Below are 15,702 nucleotides of genomic sequence, written 5' to 3' on the forward strand. Positions count from 1 at the left end.
TAGGACCATCTATATGGAAGGAACAATAGTGGCTTACGGGCTTCATAGCATATGTGTATAGGTTTGTACTTTCCACAAAAATGTCCACCAGAATTGGCCGGATCTGATGCATCTGTAAGAGTGATTTCAAGTGTTTGGCAAACTTTTAATTGACCAAGAAATTTGCTAATGTAATAGTGTGACAGTTATGTTAAGGTCTAACTTGTCTTCTTGGTGTCTACATGACTGCAGTTTATTTGTACATCAATATTCATTATTGAAACCATACTTATGTAGTGGTCCCTTGGGTAGCCTCATTAGTCATTTTAATGTTGCTGATGCAATGCTTACCATATAAAGTACACAAAAATTAGGAATTTTTATCTAGAGTAGGGACTTTAGCACATCGACAAAAAGTACTGGAGTAGTGCACGATATTAAATCACAGTAAAAGATAAGGAGTGTTATTAGTAAAGTGGCTAAGCAACAAATTTTGATGAAATCATTTACTTTGTGATAAAAGCACCAAATTTTCTGTGGAAGTTGAGTATGGTATACTAAATCATTTGAAATATGGTGCCACGTCAATCTCATTGCCTTGGGGCATGTTTTAAACTGGGTTATATGCCTATTTTTAGCTGGTCAGAAACCATACAAGTGCATTCGTAACCTTCATTATTGCTTAAATCACATGGAAGTATTTCAAATTTATCTAAAAACCTTCACAAAATGTGGTAAAAAATTTAAGCACTTCTAATGGAGCCAATACTTTAGTGTTAAAAGTACAGACACAAATAATACACTGTACATTATGGCTTCATATACCACAACCCTCTGTGCTTAACATGGCAAGCTAATGACCTGAATGGACACATTCAGCTTTTGGATGTGACCATCCCTTGGTCGTCTTGCAGATGTAAAGTTTCAGTATATTTCCTATGGAACACTTTTATGGTTTCTTAAATGTATTTTTAACTTGTCAGGTTCTTTGAGCATGATATGATTAGTAATTTTAATGGCACTATATCTAATATGAAATAGTATGAATTAATCAAATGTTGCACCAAGTTTGGTGCTTTTATCAAAAAGTGAATGATTTTTTCACTTAGCTGCTCTACTATATATCCCTACTGTGCATTTTCATTATGGTATCTTGAGCACAGTAGGGATATAAAATTTCTTATTGTTTTACTGTGATTTAATATCATGCACTACTCCAGCTTGTTTCAGTATGATCCCTACTCTAGTTGAAAATTCCTAATTTTTTGTGAACTTGTTTGTTAACTTTTTTTTGTAAAATAGTTATTAAAGCCACCCATACCACATCAAAAGAAAGATGGCACCGTGCCCCCCAGTTATCGATTATCATCTGAAAAGTGAAGTATCCATTATGCTTCATTGTCAGCTATGTTCATATCAAAGCTGTATAGTAAAAAGTGCATTTAATAGTAAGGAGACAATATACATTGGTATTGTTAAAATATTAGCTAACTATTTAACATCTAATGTACGACTTGATAGTTGATATCAAGCATCATCATCACCTCTTATTATCATGTTAGCTATCCATAAATGGATTTATAAAAAGTAAACAAGCTAGTTTAAAAAATATTTTTAAATACTAAAACATGGGAATAGAGGTTGCTGAAAACAGTAAAGAAACAAGAGTCAAACAAGCCAACACGTTAAACACAAAGATATCTATTTGGACTCAATGGATATGGTAGCTAGAAACTAAGGAAAAAGCAGCAGTTTTCTATAAATCAGGGGCAAAGAAGTATACAGAATGCTTCTATATAAATGTTTATTTGAGTCCAACTGTCCAAATAGAGATCTCTGTGTGTTTAACATGCTGGCTTGTTTGACTCTTGTTTCTTTACCTTTTTCAGCGACCTCTATTTCCATGCTTTAAATTTAAAAGTATTTTTACACTAATACTGACCTACTATAGATCAAGTACTTCTTTCAGGGTTACAGAAGCATATTATTTTGTTTCTTTCATGGGTGATTAAACAATAGTATCAGGGCGATTTGTCTTTCTAGCTTTGAATTCCAAAAAACCTTAGCTTGCTTTTGTGGAACTATCAGTTAACTAGATGATGAATTAATGACAATTCAACTTAAGTTGTTGTGGCAGCCAAGTATTTTTGTCAAAACAAAAATCTGTAGCGCTAATAGCATTCTACCAGTTTATATGGTGGTTTGTAAGCACTGTCTAAAGTGGTAAAGTAATACTGCAACTTGATCAATGCCACTGGCCTGAACTAGTGATATCTTTTCATTTTCATAATAGCTTCATTAAGTTTATCACATCTTGGTGAAACCACTTTATATGGCTGCAGTACATCAGTAACACTTCTTTGGCCTTTGTGATGTGTGTTATCGTTGTTTTCAGTTCAGCAATATTATTGATTATATAGTCTGCTAGTCTGAGATACTGTCTAAGCAGTGGCATAGCCAGATCAGTCACTTTGCCCTACCATCAGCTACCCAGAGTAATTGCGGAGGTGGGCTGAATTCACTGATGAACAATCACTTTACTTATACAAGAACAGTAACCGGGTTTCCCCCTGGAGTTTTACTGTAAGTTATTTGATTGTGTTATTAATGGCTAATGAAAAGCAATAAATAGAAATGAGGTTACATAATTAAAACGTGGTTAGCATCGTGATAAAGGACTAAAAAGACAGAAAATTTTCTATACAGATAGGGATAGTGTGTCTTCGTGTTTGTGGTGAAGTGTGGACTGTGTGATGAAAACTTGGATTGAGGCAAAGTTGTGAAATGTGGGAACCTGTTCAAGCTGTGTGTATAGATACTGGGGCTATTATCTTACATTGTATTACACGTAGGTAGTGATGCACAACACATTTTAAATGTTTATTGATGTCAATATGAAGATGGGCATGTGTATGTGTGTTGCATGAAGTTGAATGGCTTGCCCACCCAGTGCCCAGGCATGGCAAAAAGTCTGGCTACACCATTGTGTCCAAGTATCTGCCAATCAACTGCATATTGCTCAACAACACGAGTGAGCAGACCTCCAATTGTTGGGATGTCATGAAATCACCTACAGAAAACTTGAGTAACTAACTTCTGAAATGTCTGCTGTTGTATGCAGTTTATACTGATTATGGAGGTTTGCACTTTCTCACCAAAATTATTGACCAGAAACAAGCCTCATAATACCATCATGGTACAGTACCTTGGCAGTGTTGCAAAAATACTACCAATAAAAAAGCTACGAATTTTACTTAGTGGAATTTTTCACTGACTGAGACTAACTACTGTAATTAATGCCTTCAGACCAACATAACTCATAAATGACAAAAGCCTTCAGTTGATTTTTGTTAGATGTTGCTTCAGCCTAACAAGTGCCTTTTGGCATATACTGTATATGCAGTACCTGTAATATATGCTTCATGGGCTTACCTTTGTGTTCCTTTGTTTCTCATTTCTTTTTGCTGGCAAAGCAAGGCGTCAATTTACAGCAGCATGTAATGACTTCACTATGATGGCTATCACATTCGTCTTGTTAATGGGATCACAGTCCATATTATTTTTTCATAGTGACTGTAGAGGCACTTCTAATGTTTAATGGTCAGTTCACTTTTTCATACTTAAGGCATGCATTTAGACTCAAAACTAATTTGATATATCTGGTACCATTCTTAAGTGCAGGTTCACCAGTCATATTATGTATGTTATACAACTAGACTAAAGTATTAAATGTTTACTAGTGTATTTGCAGATGTAGACAACCTCCTGTCTATTTTTTGAGCAGAAAAGGACCTTCTAAAGTCTGTGATGATTTCATGACAAGAACAAGATTGTTCAAGGGCATGTAAAAAAGTAGGATTAATGTATTGTCGTCTTCTATAAAAAAATCCTTATAATTATATTTCTAGCTTTTGCTAAGAGGTCCCTGACCCAATAAAGATTTGTGGTTAAGACAAAGCATTTCATGATTAGTCACTTTTTTTCTCAGTGATCCCTAATTGGACTTGTATACTTGTTTAGTTACTAAGGTGCTTACTTGATCTACCAACAGGGATTATGGTGAAGCTTAATTGATGTAGTTGCTGACATTGGAAATAAAAAGCTGACATAGACGTATTATAGTATACTGACAGACCACAACAGATATTTTGCTGAAGTAGTAAGATAAAAATTAATATTTGGCTGTAAAGAGTGATGATTGCAGGTCAATATTATATAATCAAATTATGTAAAGCAGTTGGTTTGTAATGTTAAAATTCCCAATTCCCTATGAAAATCCCTTTGTATAATTACATTATATGATGTATTTGTATAGGTTGCAATGTGGTTTAGTGGTTATTTTAGCAGCAACCATGGTATCTCTATAATGATTATATAGAGTGCTGACACAGTATACAAGGTTGGAACTTATGACTTATAATTAGTTGTCTGTATACTGTACAGCAGGAATGCAGTTCATTTCTCAATTTGTATAATGGTTGCAAGAATTTTGTATCATAGTTTTTATCACATGAGCTTGACATCTACTTCATGGACCATCAGACACCTTATAATCACACTAAGCTAGAAAAATATTTGATATACGTAGTTATACGTATCGTGTTTGACGTATCAATATTTAGATTTACTAAGTCATCTCAGTTACAGGAAATTAACAAATAGACACAGACCTTTGTTTACGTGATTACAACAAAATTTCAGCTATATAACAAAATCCGTAACAGCATCCTCTCAAGTTGTGAATTATATACAATGCAGCCATTGTGTTTAAGTAACTAACTCTTTGTTGCTATGTATAGTAGGTGTTCTTTATTGTCAGCAACTCCCAATAATAGTAAGTAAGTAAGTTTAGACTCCATTAGACATAGTTAACTATCTATTTCTTTAGCAAGTCATATTATGTACAAAGCCAATCATTTATAGCTGTATGAATAATTGATCTAAATGGCACAAACTTATTTATTAGATGTGAACATATTATAGGTTACTGGAGTCTACATTACATGCACAGTTCAGCCCAGAGAGCAAACTAATCATGCTTTGTATAATTACACAACTTCCAAAAACTCCTTTGTACTGCTTGCTGTTCACATACAGTAGAAGTGCTGAATAACAGTATTGCATAACTCCATGGGCAACCACATGTACACAAATAGTGGTATGTTGTTTTGATAGCTATTAAATTATTAGCTACCACTGCACTTTGAACATGAATGTTTATGAATGCTAAAGCTATCCTTAAGTAAACTACAGTGGAATTATATGTAAATACATTATCTGTGTATGAATACCAATGGAAATATTGCATGTCACTGTCGCTGTGGAGTAGTATAATATTATGCTAATAATATTTATTTAGCATACTAATGCATAGCAGACCTGGAAGCATGCGGTATTGGAATGGTTATAGGTTCCTAAACTGAACTGATTGTTGTAAGAAGCCATTTCTGCCTTGCTTAGCTTTATCTTCAGTTCTTTTCAAATTTTTGAGTCTGTACTAAACTAACCTGATAATGACTGTTGTTACTGTTAATTGTAATGTTTGATTGCTCTGAGAATATCTGTGGTCTTACAAAGTGTATGTTAGTACAGTGTCACCTCTATTCAGGCATCTTACAAGCATGCAGTAGTAGCCCAGGTGGTAGGGCATTGGCCTGGTGATTGAGAAGGCCAGGTTTGGGACTTACTACTACTATTGTTTCCTTGAGCAAGAAATTTTACCCCCATTTCTCTAGCCACCCAGCTGTTAAACCGGGAACATATTGCATACATATGTACAATTCAGGGCACAGCTGAAACTGGGATGGATCCAGACTTATGGAAAGGGAGGTCAAAATGAACTGAGGCACTATACCATTCCCACCAACACTTGTTGGCTGCAAGAGCTCGGAAGGAAGATAGATATGGGTCTTTATTGTATTACCTGGGTTAGTTGTTGATCTCATTTCTACTGAGATAGGATGTCTGCATGGGTCACTTTATACTAGAAATACTTGCTCAAGTGGCTACTGCTTGTTGTGTGTCGAAGAAAACTGTACAGTCACTGTATGAGCAGGCTGCTCGTGTTGCCATCTCCTGCTCTTACAGAATTTTCAATTCTAGAGCTTCCCCGGAGTGGAATCTGTTGGACCTCTTGACCTGAACTTTGTCACTGTGTAGTTAATTTTGTACTGTAAGTTAGCTAAGTAATGTAAGTCCTGGCAGGGTTCCTGCACTGATCACTCTTTGGCTGTCAATGTATGGTAATCCTGAGTCTAGGCCCCTGTTTGTATATTGTCTTAATCTCGGTCTTAATATATAATCAATAAGACGTTTATTATCATTGTCTGGTTTGGTGCGGTGAGACCAAAAAAAAAGTCACAGCCAACTGACAACACATGCACCCACCTCGCCAACTAGTCTATACGCATTTATCACTGATGGATGAAGTACATAAAAATACTTACATAGCTCGCTACACGCTGCTTTAATACTGTGACTGCTCTGGCGATCTTGCTTGTATCCGCCCCTGAGCTGAAGAACAGCCTTCTTGGCTGATGCTGTCATTCCTGTGAAAAAAAAAAACTGATTAAACCGTGAAGAACCCTAGTGAAAGTCCCAACTAGCCATAATTTCTCAAAACTGAAGCAAACTAATAAGTATGTGGAGCGACCAGACGGTTGAACTATCCTAATTATCCATGGATATAAAAAACATTGCCCGCAAAAAGTGGGGTTCTCTCACTGCATAATTATGTCAAGCTGTCGCCCGACAAAACTGGTACTATGCATACTAATTAATTCACATGGTTTTAAAGTTGCGACCACGCCTTTCCGCTAAACCCGTCCATAAATAGCGTGAGTGAAGTTGACAGCACGGTTATTTTCTCACATCTGCTAATATACCGGCGTACTGTTAAACTTAAAGACTCGGTTTCCAAGTAGCGAGAGATCACGGTGGTACTAGACATGATGGCTTATAATTTTTCAGCGATTATGATTATGATCATTATTATTACTGAGCCTTCAGCCCTGTTAGTATGCTCAGCAATTCCTGTACCTAACGAACAACAAGATGTCAAAAAAGTTCTTACCACGTGGAAAGATTTAGAAGCCGGTGGATTGTCAAGACATGATCTCATTAAATTATATAAACAGAATTATGGTCGCCCCCCACATAGTAAGGAGTATGGTAAATATTGCTATAACATCCTGGGAGATGCTTCTGTTCTTCGCAAATCTATCATGCCTCGTAACATTGTTGGAGATCTAAAGACGCTCAAGAATTACTGGGACGAGCCAGCAACTTTCTCAGTGACGTTAGAAGCAACGCATGAAAAATCGGCTAGTCTCTCAGTAACAAGGACTTCTTCATTTTCATTTAGCGAGAAAATTAGCATTACTTCAGTTGAATTGGGCATTACATCAGAACTTTACTATGAGTTTGAAATTGAGAATTCCGTTAGCTCTGAATCCACAACTTCTGATACTATTACAATTAAGGATTCTGTCGATATTACATTGCAACCGAACTCTTCTGTGCTCGTAAGGCTTGATATCAGATGGCAGGAGGAGAACGCTGAGATAGAAATACCGATCAACATTGTCGGATACACTGGGGGTGACTATCCCAAACCAATGGATGGTCACCATTATTGGTTTCCTTGGTTGCCGGATTGGGTTCAGCTCAAGTCAAGCATACATGCGAACATGATTGTTGCCTATGATATTCAGGGTGAGATTACTCTTCAGAAATTGGACTAGCTATCTGAACTATATGTGTAACCTACAACTATAGTAACATACATAGCCATCTATCATCATTCATAATTTTACAAAACTTTGTATTATTTTTAGTATTTGGACAATGGTTATACATTATTGTTTTTAAAGTTCTTGTATTCAGTCAGATATCTATATATCATTGATTGATTGATTGATTGATTGATTGATTGATTGATTGATTGATTATTTAACCTCTCAATGATCGGCAGAACCGCTCTTCCTCATAAAGTACATACATGCATACACACATGCGCGCGCGCGCGCGCGCACGCACACACACATACATACAAACATGGTAGAACACACAGAGACAATAGCAGTACAATATACACATACACATAATAATTAACTATGTACAAAGTCATTCAATAGATAAAAAATAACTGTTGGTGGCATCATAAAAGTTAGGCATTGGTTCCTTCAATTCCTGTGGCAGATGGTTCTATATTATAGTGCCTTGGTATCTTGGATATTGTGTTCGATTTGAATGTGCAAAGAAAGGTAGTTGTAGGGTGTATAGTTGCCAAATTGTTGGGCAAATTGTACAGGTGGCATGAACATGATTCCTACCTGAGCTCATGGAGATCTAAAACTTTGTGCAGGATGTGATTGGATCCCAGGAGTGCTGCCTTTAGAGGGGGTTGAATGATATAATATATATATATATATATACACAAGTACACAGAAAATTTAGAATTTTCAGCTAGAGTAGGGACCATGCATAGCACAGCGATAAAAAGTACTGGATAGAACACTTCTTAATGTTTTACTGTGATTTAATATCGTGCACTACTCCAGCTTGTTTCAGTACTTTTTATCGATGTGCTATGGTCCCTACTCTAGCTGAAAATTCAAAATTTTTCTGTGTACTTGTTTGTTAACTCATTTCAAAACATTATTATAACTGGTGAACCCACGCATACTACATCTGAAATGGTGCCGCTTGCCCCAGCTATATCAATTATCATCTGAAAAGTAAAGTATCCATTACGCTTCGTTGTCAGCTATGTTCAACCCATTACACAGCATTTCGAATCAAGAACTGTTCGAAAAGCACCTCTATAATCTATGCATAGTAAACCAAAAGAAAGGAAGGTGTCGCGTGCCCCAGTTATATCAATTATCGTCTGAAAAGTGAAGCACATGATCCATTACTGTTGTTGGCTATGTTCAACCCATTACACAGCAATACGAATTAATAACTATTTGAAAAGCACCTCTGCAATCAAAACAGCCACTATTAAAAATACGGACGATTTCCATTATGAAGGGAAGCTATTACGTGCTATCGGCAAATCGACACTTTTCGCTGTCAGCAAAGATGAATGGGACACAAAGGAGGACATTGGTACAGTAAGTCCATGAAGAATGCACCGTACGTACTGTGGTATGCCAAAAGACACCTTTCAGGCTGAAGCAACATCAAAGAGTGTAAAAATCAAGCCGCCCATAGTCTAGCTTAGCCGTTATCAAGTTATGCTTGTCTGAAGACATCAGGCAGTCAGTTACTCAGTCAGTCAGTAGAAAATTCCTTTAAATATATATTTTTTTAAAATTCCGTATGAACTTATTGAAAGTGTTTCGGGTTGATCTGAAAGCTTGTTTGGGCTTAGTTTTACCTAACCAATACTACGTCATGGTTGTCAGGAAAAATTGAGGCTGGTTTTTGGATGATAATATGTTGTGGGCCATGCCTTATCCTTTGTGGTCCCTACTATACGGTACTATTGTACTGTATGATATACACATATGTATATAATTTCAAGGTAATTATTTTAAATTTAATGGTAAATTTGATGTAAACATAGGCATACGAAATGGGGGGGATTATTTAATTGGATAGCCATTCCAAGTAATCTCTTACTGTCTACTTCCCCCAATGTTTCATATTATTGCCTCTATAATTAACCTTTCTATTCAATCAGCAAACCCTAAGATGGACGATTGTGGCAAGCACCTCTAAAATTAACTTTTTCATAAAGCAATATTGTGTGACTGAAACAGAAGTAATTTACACAAGTAAGAATGCACTGGTGCTGAAATGAGTCAAGAATGTTTGCAATACTAAAAATACTCTGAAATTCAATGTTAGAGCAAAACATTTCCTGGAAGCATGCCACCAGACCCCTTCGTTTAGCATGCTTCACTTTATCCTCATCATTGTCTTCCCCCCTTCCAACCATGAGGTGCTTGCTACGCCTAATGTATGAAGGTGATATATAATTATATAGCTGAACTATCTACCGCAAGTTCTACAGTGGGGTTGAATACTCAGGAAGGTGACTTGTAGTCTGTTTGGAGCTGAATTGGCTCTCTACAGTAGTGACTTGATTGAAAAAGAAGAATTAGAAGAAAATAAAGAAAAAATATAAGAAAAATAAAATGCATTACTTGTGCATACATATAAGGCTGATGCAGGGGTGTAGCTAGCTATATAGCATTCAGGATTGCCCAGGCACAAGATCTGTGTAACTGTTCCCATGCATGTAAATTACATAGTGAGTCCATCTCTATAGACTCTTTGTTACACATTTGCTTTGAAAAAATAGCAACTGTTTAAAAGTGCATACATGTATCCAGCTTGCTTATAGCTATACTGCTTTCTAAATAATTATGTTGCATGAATTATAGAAGCTAAAACTAAACAATGACAACTGGACTGACATCAAAGCTCCAGCTCCAGTATTGATTTCCCTAAATGCATACACTGAGTGCTTTAGACATACTTCATAACCAACATTGAGAAAGCTTGAATAAACAATGATTCTCCTCAGTGGTCCAGTAAGATGGGTACCACACAACTCCTCCCATCCCTATCCATGACTAGTCTGCAGTACATAGGAATTGGTATAATGTCACGAACCAGTCTGAGTGGCTCAACCACAAGGTGATAAGTTAGTTATCACTGTGTAATACAGCCTATTACACAGGAGCAGAGATGCTCTGTTTAGCTGCATGGTAGTTATCACCCAGCATGGTACTTTGACCCTTCCATGCCCTGGGATATAATAAGCAGTGTTGAGAAGTACATGTATACAGTATTATGTATGATATGTGTACAACCAAGAGTACTGTATAATTATACTGTAATTACACATGCTGATAAATATGATTTCCAATTCAACCTCACAACTTCTACCTTTTCTTTTCTTATTGATCATTTCTTTTTGTGATGTGATCTTCTATTTGATGTCCTTGGGGTACGTAGACAGCATCAAGGTTTGGAGAGTATTGTTGTTCTCTGTTGCTTTGACTATGCATTCTGCAGCTTCTCCGGTTATTTTGTTTTTAGCACTTTAAGCATTTGGTTATTTTGTAGTGCAGCAACAATAGTTTTGCATTTCTTTTGCATTATAGTGATTTCATCATCAGAGATAGGTCTAAAAAGTAACCCTTTGAAGAAGTTTGACAGACTAATTGCAATACATGTGGTTGTTTTTAGAAATGGCTTTGATATGGATCTAAAACAAGGGTTCAAATCACTCACCAAACAAAGCAGTGTATGGCCACCATTTAAGTGGTCATCTTCTTCATGTCAGGAAACCATACTAAAGTGTAAATTTCCATATCAACACTTTCCTTAAAGGGACATACATATTAAGATGCCATGAAACTATTTGAGGTGCTTAACGGACTATAGTATCCTTCAGCTAAGCTGGGCTTATAGAAGGATTGAAATGGGCCATGCCCCTGAACACAATACTACGTACACATCTAATAATTAGTGTTGAGGCCACGCCTCTTGGTGATCTAATTCCATAAAAAGCAAGGTATTATACCACGCCCCCTAGCTCAATCTACAGCGTAGTACTATAGCGAGATCAAGATACTCTAATACAACACTGAGTCACAACCACACACAGAAATCAACTTCATGTAATGTACTCTGATCCATACTGTTTGTGATATCAAGTTTGTATATAAATTGAAAATCTTTTGCCACAGAATGGACGTTCTCCAAGCAAGAGAGGAGTAGGGATTCATTTTTGACCTGATGTTACTGAACAGTTTTGTATAGGCATGCGTACATTATGCTGGAATAATTTTTGGAATAATCGGTGGTAAAAAGAATCAGGAATAATTCCGGAATAATAGGGTGATCTTCCAGATTAATTAATTAGAATTCACACATTTTTCGTGTAGTATCACAAAAGAATTCATAAAAGAACATCCACAAACATGACTAGTACAAAATCGGGCGAAAAGATTGAGATACTCTAATAGAGCAGTCACTTACTCTAATAGAACAGTCAAGCAAATTAGTTGTGACTGCTCTATTAGAGTATCTCGATCTTTGGGCATAGTTTTTATGCTTGCAAGTGGTTATATTTTCAGCTGCAGAAGAATATCCATTTAACTTTTACAACTCCAGGAATTATTCCAGGAAATATTTTGGAATAATTTTGGGAATAATAAATGAATAAAAAAAGAATTGCCAGAAAAAATAATAGGTAATTTAAAAAGCATAATGTACTCAAGCCTATAGTCTTAGCAAATTAGGTTAAAAGTACATATACGTACATGTGTGTGTTTTGCTATAGTTAAACTGGAATATACATGTACATAGGTGTGAGATGTCTTTCTTATTTACCCGAAGCTTTAGATTGTTACATTTTTACTGTATTTTGACAGAATTTATCATCAGAAGTCATGAGGTCAAGGATAACAGCTACGAAGTGTCCCACAATGGAAAATGTATAACAGTGTTTTCTGCCCCTAATTACTGGTAAGTAATAATTGTATTAAAAAACTATGATAAACCACTAAAAGTAGCATTTCTTTATAGATATTGTACATGCAAACATCTGTAACTTTTAAAAAAAATCTTTGCTGCTGATTGACTGCAAGTAATACCATTTTATTTGTGATAAAATAAAGATTAAAACAATAATACCTAGTGTTTTTCTTTTTGATAAAAGTATGGGAATCTCAATTCATCCTTAAATTATAATCAAAAACTTTGGCCATATGTGACCGGATCTGCAAAAACCTGACACAATCACACAAGCCTCTGAACTTACAGTATAATACAATGGGTAACTTGCATAATAATAAAAAAATCCATAATTTTTTCAACACTTTGTTCTTAGTGAAGAAAGGGCCTAACAGCAAAAATCTGGATATCAACTAATTCGCCTACTCAAGAGGAATTTGAAAATCTTGTTTTGTTGCAGTAGACCAAAGGATATGCAAGTTATGAGCGTTTGTTTACATCACATCAAAACGATAGTACACATTTAATCTTTCTTTATACGTATGTTTTGCCTTCATATGTATGTAGTGAAGAAGGTGATACAAGGAAAACTTATCCAATAATAGATTACCCTATTCATGGAAAACATGATGGTGCAAATTTACTTGTATGTCATTCTGCTCGTAAGTTACATTACAGGTAAGTGCCTGTAATATTTATTTTTCTTATAATTACTGTACAAATCCCATTTTTCAGTTTTTTGCTACTTTTTATGGCTATAACTCGCAGAGCTATTGGCATATGAGGCTAAAACTTTGCAAGAAGATGCAGGTAGATTATAAGTTAATCTATTTGATAATCAAGAATTTGAAAAATGCATGATTGTGTTGGGCTTTTGCAGATCTGGTCACATATAATAGATTTCACTGTTCTTTACCACTCATATGTGGACTTTGTACTTGTTTATGCATACATGTAAGTGTAGTAACTAGAGATGTACCGATCTAGTATCGGTTCAGTACTGATATCAACAATTTGAGGAAAATCGGTAGAACTGATTTTCTGTTGAAGCCACCGATTCATGATACCGATCTTTCTAACCATCATTTCTTCAAACATACTAGACTCCTTCTATCATTTCTCTGCTCCATGTACAAAATAAGCTAAAGTATAGAGCCATTTCTTTTCCTGGTGCCCATTGAAACTATGAGAAGCCATATAAATTAGCTGTTTTAGTAACTGAAATTTACCCTTGAACTTACCAGAGGTCTTAGGCGGAAAACAATTAATTGTGCTACACCATATGGAATACACTAAACTATTAGAATTGTTCCTACAAACCACTTCAGGCAAGTCTTGGCAGGAGCCTGCATTAAAATATTTGTGGGTGCTGTCACTGCTGATTGTCAGGGTGGTGTAATTGAGGCCACACCACCATTGGTATTGACTTCAGTAACAATGCTGTGATCATCATTCAGCTAACAATTGACCAATTAACTTAGTCTGAGATTATAAAATGCTATAAGAACTACCTTTTCAAGATCAGTCATTATAATAGATAATGATGTTAGATCAGTACAATATTGGTAGATCAGTAATAAATTTCCTAGATCAGATCAGTATCGGTAAAGCTCAGAAACGTTGAATTGGTACATCTCTAGTAGTAACAGTCATTAAAATCATTTAAAATATTATAGTGATCAAATGGGCAATAAAGGAGCCTTCATCACTTTGACTAATGATTTGAAGCCAAAATTTACCACTTACGAAGCAGTGGTGAGTGTCCAGCAATTTTAAGTGTGTTATATTATTATGGTTTTTTCTGCCGTCCAGCCACACCCTAATGTCCGACCTATGCAGTACGCCAATCCACTTTTTGGACTAGGATTTTAGCTGATCTATTTTATTGTATTATATATTTTAAATTTTGTTACAATATACTTATTTCCTTATTGTACTGGTTGTATACATTTCTATTATTGCCATAAACCTGACAAATAGGACCATCTATATGGGAGGAGTGATAGTGGCTTACAGGCTTATCAAAGGCTCAGACAACAATGAATCTGTTAGGAAGTTAATAATCCAAAACTTACTGTTGATTTATGGTATAACCATATATGCAATTAGATGTAAGAGGTTAAGACAAATTGATCATGTACTTTCCTGGTAACTGTTGTTAATCTACTCAATGCATAATTTACCATGATGTGTCCACCTATCAATGTTAAGCCGCTGCCCCCCAGTACAGGATAGTAGGGGATTTGACAATTTGTAAGAGCAAAAGCCCCATGCACTATTGGAGCATTGCCAGCCCTCACTAATCCCCACTGCAATTTACAATTCACCTCACGTGTACAAGCGAAACTTATTTCATGCAAATGAATGTCGATGTGTTATAGTGGCTTAGTACATGTTCTCTTTCAAGTTGATACCTACCTTTAATGGTACTAATAACTCATGATGTAAATTGGTAAATAAAGTACTTACTAATCTGAATTTATAACTGACAGAAGAGGATACTGTACCTTTTCAATTATAACCAAACTTCTGTGTGTAACATGTGGGTGGTCTATATGTAACATGTGGGTCTATGTGCTAGAACTGTAATTTTAAACAACTTCTGGTATACTGTAACCTTAACAAGCAGTGTGTCACAATCACAAATGAATTAGAGGATGACTGCTCACATCCTGTTTGCTGACTAATATACATTCATGGACAGTAATTGTATACATAGCAAAGTTTGGATTAGTAGTGTCTATGAGAGCTCTTTCACCATGTCTGAAAATGTGTGTTAAGTCAGAATGTAATATCAACAATTGGTAATAATATACCGAACTGCAGTTGTAAGTGGTTGCAGCAATTAAAGTATCATTCTGTACGTAGGAAGTGTAGCACAATTGTCAATCTGTTGGTAGTTATGAAGTTGGCAACCTCACAGTCATGAGGTTGTGATATCATTGTAGAACTATATATTGGAAGTAAACAACAGATTAAAATTGAATTATAGTGTGAATGAATTCTCAGCAATGTTATTAACTATAGCCCTGGTGGTAGAAAAAGTTTAAAGGAACGTCCTTTAGAAACCCCTTACATGACAACTTGTGGCCAATAGCAGAAACATGTACCTACTGACTTGTTTTGTTCATATTATAACGTGCACAATGTCATGAGGTCATGTTGCATATTGGTCAACAGTGTGTTTGATGAGATCCACCCAGTTTGGCTGTTCATCTCCTAGGACAATAACAACATTATAATATT

The sequence above is a fragment of the Dysidea avara genome, chromosome 2 (assembly GCF_963678975.1).
Source record: "Dysidea avara chromosome 2, odDysAvar1.4, whole genome shotgun sequence".
Classification (NCBI taxonomy): domain Eukaryota; kingdom Metazoa; phylum Porifera; class Demospongiae; order Dictyoceratida; family Dysideidae; genus Dysidea; species Dysidea avara.